The following is a 6,250-nucleotide window of genomic DNA, read 5'->3' on the forward strand; positions in this document are numbered from 1 at the left end:
GGCACAGGCAAAACCTATTTAAGGAAGGCAGAGGTGCACAGGTGAATGGGTAATTAGCTTTTCAATCATGATGGTCACATTGCCTTTTTTATTTTTGTGGTGTCTTTCATTATTCATTCAACGTAGATTTGTAGGTCTTCTTAGGGCTTACAAATTTAAATGCAGATTTAAAAAAAAAACACAAAGCATTTGCCATGGTGGACAAGTTTTTTTTACCACAACAAGTTATACCAGTTTTCCTCTGACCCTGCAAACAGAAAGAGATAGATAGATAGAGAGAGAGAGAGAGAGAGAGAGAGAGAGAGAGAGAGAGAGAGAGAGCTACTTATACCACTAAGTGGCAGTAATGTGCAAAGTTTCTCCTTCCTCACAACTACTGGGCAAATTTATTCAATGACTTATCAGTGATCAGAATTATCCAGATTTCTGTGATAATGAATTTAACATCTCATTTCACTGTTTAGCCCAAACAAAACTATTTAAATATATTTATATGTTTAACCATTTTGATATATTTTTTACACTTAATAAAATCAGTGAAAATGTTAAATGTGTTGTTAATGAAAATAGTCTGTTGTTGAAGCACAGCAGTTCCCCTATGATGGAATAACATCACCCCACATGAGAATTCCTCTGTGTGCACTTTAATTAATATTTATATAAATATATTAAGGTGGGTATAGGTTAAGGTATGAGTGGGTTTATTGTGAGTTTGACAAATAAAATGTAGTCATGGAAATTTCTGATAAATCTGAAATTTATCGTAATGATATAACAAAAACAACATTATTGCAGGGTTGGTCTATATACAATACAGGGTAAGCTTCCAGTAGAAAAGGTTCTGTACAGTAGTAAAACAAATCTGAAGAAGTGACGATTATTGTCATTTCAGCTGAGCAGTAAAGAGAACGTGGTGGGCCACAGTCATTGTGTTCATTTTCCAAGGTCGAATTAAAATTTTCCACATTCATCTAGCAGTAGAACCAGTTTAACGATACATAACTAACTACTTCCACATATTCAGTTTTTAATCTGGAATTTTTGTCCCAGAATTTGTAATGTGAGAGTGGATTTTGTTTTTTCCAATTTTTATTATTTTGCTCACTTATTTATTAATAATTAATTTGTTTCGTATTTGTTGTTTTTTATTGTTTTATTTTGCATTTCTAAACAAAATTATTGTTTATTTTACATAAGGTTTGATTTATTTTCTTCTTTTTCCTTGTTTCCTATTACTGTTATTGGTAACAAACCTTTCATTTCCTTCACACTTGTCTCCAAAGTGTGACACACAGATAAATTAATTTCGATTATTTTTCTTAGTAAAAGCTTAGAACAAATATATTTTTAAATGACAATGAATGTTATTTATCTGGACATGAGAACATCAGATGTTAATGGCAAACTACAGGAGCACTAAACTTAACATGCGCACTATTGTCTTTTATTTTCTTTCAGATGAGGTTTCACAAAATAAAAATGATGATCTTGTTATTTCAGTGACAAATACTACACCTGCTTTCTCTCCCCAAGACATCTGTAGCCCTGAGGCACCTGGCACTGATGACCTTTGACCCCCAGCTGTAGCTCTGTTCTGGTGACATCTGAGATGCTGGTTTACAATCTATGGAACACACATGCAGATGTAGACACAGACTGACACACACCTAATTGCATTACCTGCAATAATGCATTACAATGACAAACAGGTGCTTTCAGAAAGCACACACTGTGTGTGTGTGTGTGTGTGTGTGTGTGTGTGTGTGTGTGTGTGTGTGTGTGTGTGTGTGTGTGTGTGTGTGTGTGTGTGTGTGTGTGTGTGGTTAGGCGGGCACCCTCTTTGTTTCTCTTTTAAACATCATTAAAGGCATCCCCATATGTCTGAGACCCCTGTTGAGGCCTGACATTAGCGTCTGTGTCCATCCTATTCATGTATTTGTGTGCAAATAAACGGTGGATGGAAAGCAGAAGGCTGAAGGATGTTATCTAGTCATGCTAATGTTTGCTGTTACAACAAAGCTCTGGCTTCTGTGCAACAAGCCAAGGAAATCTACCCTGACATTAAGATAACTGCATCTCTTTCTCTCTCTCTCTCTCTCTCTCTCTCTCTCTCACACACACACACACACACACACACATAAGCTGAAGCAAAGAGAGCAGACAGATGTGATGTGGACATGATCACTGGAGAGCACTCATGAGAATATTGGGAATAGGATTAGTGACAAGAGCCAGGAGAGTCTTAGACAAAGAAAACGGAATGGGGTTGATCAAATATGATGAAAGCTTTCATAATTTGAGGTTTTGAAGTTTGCTATATTGCTGCAAGGTCACATACAGCCTAATCTGGTGATAACACCCTGTCACACTTCTAATACGTTTAAAGCATGACAGATGCGCATGCTCTTTCTCCGGCCTTGGAGAAACGAGCCACCTAATCAGTGTGGCAAGCCTTCTGCAGTGGGTCATAAATTGCAAATATATGCCGTTCATAATACTGCCCTCATTCATCTCAGAGAATAGTACCAATCATAGATGGAGGGCCGTTTTTGATTGATTCTGAAGAAACAGTGGCTACAAGGAGGTGTGACCACTCTTGAGAAACCCCTGCTTGGATACAAGATAAGCTTATCAAGGCATCTGTTATCACGCTGTATGTCAGTTTGTTTGTGAGTTTGTGATCTAACATGGCTGTAACATCGTTACCAACACTTCTAACTGGGTGTTTGTGTTTGTCTGTGTCCACGCATGTGTGTGTGACTAAGATAACTGTTTGCAGAAGCTTTATCAGTCAGCAAACACAAAGAGCTATTCAGTGCCCAGAGAGTCACAACAAAGGGACAATTTAGCGCAACAAAGAAACCTCCATCCTGGAGGCCATGCCGGGTGCAAATTGGAACGAAAGCCCTCCCATGTGCTGGTATTATAAATTTAGGATAGGATGCAAAATTGGAAGCACAGGTACAACAAGACAGTGTGCTCAGTTTCTCTGGTAAACAAGACAAATGTCAAAATAAAGCATCAGTTTGCCATAATTTTATTTTTTCCCTGTTTACACACAGTGATATCCAGCTGTACATATGCTTATAGTACTTACTCATATTTAGAGATATCAGCTGACACATTGCTTGCAAAGGTCCTGAAGTGTGTAACACAACAACAGGTGAAAAGGTCCAGTTTGGTGACTAGAACTGGCTGAAGTGGTAGTTCGGATTGACGCAGCATCTTTTGCAAAGTGAATGCTTTACTGTTGTGGCAATTTACTGGTCGATCCATGTTCCTGACCTCACCTATGACCATGAGCTGTGAGTTGGGACCTAATGAATGATATTGCAAATAGAAGCAGCCGAAAGAAGTCTCTTCCAAGGTGTATTAAGACTTTCCCCCAGAGAGAGGGTTTATTTTACTTGGGAACACAGTGCTATTCCCTAAGAAGTGATGGATGGATATTTATGACAAACGCCTGTGCTAGTACGCCAATCAATACAAGTGATCTCACCCCTTTAAGCCTTAGATTAGCTCCAGAAACCAAAGATGCATTTTGTAACAGGCTGTAAACATATCATTTTCTGAATTAAAGTTGGGAATTTTAAAATGGTAGTCTGTGGAGAAGTGAAGCAGCTATATGAGGAACTGGAATTTGGTTCCAAGTTAGCTTCATTTTTCAGCCTTTTATTTTTCCATTTTAGAAAATCATTAAAATGTGCAAAAGGTTTTAAAGGATGAAGAAGAGACTGATTCAGTTATATAGGAACATGTTATGGGACTATCACATGGGATTTTCTATAATCTGAGGCAGATTATCCAATGGATATTCTTGGCCCAAACTCAGGGGCTCACACACAGTTGAGGGTTCTCCTCCTTTCATAATGAATAATTCTTTCATTATGAAATCACATGTTATTAAAACAGTTTTTATTTTTTTATCATAAAGTAATTAAGTAATTGGTAGAAAAAGTCCACGGTACACCCACTCTCTGTTAGTCTCTCCCAAACTCAGCTGGGTATCAAAATGAATGAACCGAATAGAGGCTGGGTCAGCAAATAAAAGAGGAAACAAAAAAGAGGACAGGGTGGGGACTCTGATCTGTCATTTTTATGGAAATTACCAACTGACAGTTGTTTAGTTCAACAAAATCAGAAAGAAAAGATTGCAGTTCAAATTAAAGTTGTTACGGAAATGTTCAGCAAAACAACAAGCATGTTAATTCAGAGGCTCACAATTATGGTGGTTTACTCTAATATGAAAAAGCTTGGGAAGCTGATTTACTATTTAATACAACTCTAAGTGCATGATATGGATATGCATGTAATGCAGTTCTTCTCAACAGATAACATTAAACTATCATTTTGACCTCTGAAAGCACACTTGAAGGAAGTGGAAGGTTGACCAGTGTTTTTTGAAATGCTTTTTTTGTTTGTGGATTTTTGTTGGTGGTGTCTATGGTGTGTCCTGCAGCTCAGGGCCACTACGCCTTACACTTTAAAACCTCATCCCTTTCTACAGTCAGTGCACACATTGCCCTGAACCAAGCTACTGAGTATAATGCTAAGTTTTAGAAAGTTGTTCCAATGAAAACTGCCCGTGGCAAGGTCTTTCATTTAGCAAGATTAAACAGGGACTGACTCTAGAAAGGTAAACGGTTGTTTACTTTTTTGCATGAAGTTAAATGCTGTAAGCAAGAGAAACTATATTATGCTAATCTTTTTATATTTTGGTAATTAAACAAACATTAGCTATCTTTAAAAAAAAACCTAATAAGCATGTTTTTTGTCATTCAGATTGATCTGAATTTAATATTAGCATTTATGTATCTACAGATCAGACATGAACACGTCTTGAATCTCCAGGTACCCACTGAAAAACAAAGGGTTGTTGGTGCTTCTGTCTAAGGAAACAGTTGCAGCCCTGAAAGTATACTTGCGTGGCATGCAAAAGGCATACATCCTGTATGCTGGGATGGGATTATAAGACCTGAATCACACACACTCGTGACTCTCAGAATACAATGTCATCACTGCTGATGAATGCATCCGTGAGATAGAATGAGCTGATCAGTGGCATCGGCCCAACCCTTCAAAACATACAGACTGAGAGAGAGTGAGAGCCCTGAGTCAAACAGGCTAATCAAGCACACAAAAGGAAATGCAGATTACCTGTTGCTATGACGACTGCAGCTGCAGTGTGACTGCCATCCTCTCTGACAGACCTAAATAGATCAAGCTTTATAAACATGGTGAAATTTGAGATTGCTTAGTGGGCCAGGTGCTTTCTCAAAACCTGCTTCAAATGAGCCTAGCTACTTTATTTCAGCCACATGATGCACCCTCATGATCCGATGACATATGCTTGCTTGTATTGATATCATTATACTTATACTTGTTGGCTCGATGTTTCAACATACTCAGACAGTTCGATCTGAAAGTGAATGCAAATATGGAGAACTGCGTACAGTATTTGGACTGATGTGTCAGATTCTGTGTGTGGTGGGCCAGGTGAGAGTCACAGAAAAGACCCCCACCCCCTTCCCTCCTCTCTCTTACACCAACCCTGCCTCCACCCCATCTACCAGGGTAACCCCCACCGTGTCATTCCCCCCCCCCCCAATGATCATGATCATCAGGCACAAGCAGCTGGCAGCCTGCCCCATTTAACTCCCTGCTGCACTACTGGGCTTGGCTAATCACTGGTCCTCAGCTCCAACTGTGGCCACCACACCTGCCCCCTCACTGGTGGGATTGTCCCATCTGGGACCTTATCATTGGGAATTTCCGGGGGGGGGCGGGCGTCTTCTCTCTGCTGCTTTATGCCCAAAAGACATAGGTGCAGTGAGTAGGGGGAGGAAAAATAAGAGATCAGTGATAGGGGTCAAGTGCTTTCAGTGATCACTGATCACTTTCAGTCTTACTTTAAGTTCAGATTGACTGTAAAAAAGACAGAGATTCACTCTCCAGTATACACACATACCAGTGACTGTTATAGTTAAATATATGTAACGCTTTATCCAAAAATATTTATCAAGTTCTTGATAAAATTATGGAATTGGCAGCACCGTTTTCAAGCAATAAGCTATGTGTCATTTGTGTAGAGATGAGCTATCATCATTAGCAGGGACCAGATGGTAAGTCCATCATGCACATTGCTTTGCTACTCTGGTATTTGTCTACCTCGTTAAAAATCGCCTTCAAACAGAGATGCCGCGATGATTTATTCAGTTTCACTCTTTAAAAAAAAGTGAAATTCTTCATC

Source organism: Pelmatolapia mariae, linkage group LG23 (assembly GCF_036321145.2).
Source record: "Pelmatolapia mariae isolate MD_Pm_ZW linkage group LG23, Pm_UMD_F_2, whole genome shotgun sequence".
NCBI classification, from domain to species: Eukaryota; Metazoa; Chordata; class Actinopteri; order Cichliformes; family Cichlidae; genus Pelmatolapia; species Pelmatolapia mariae.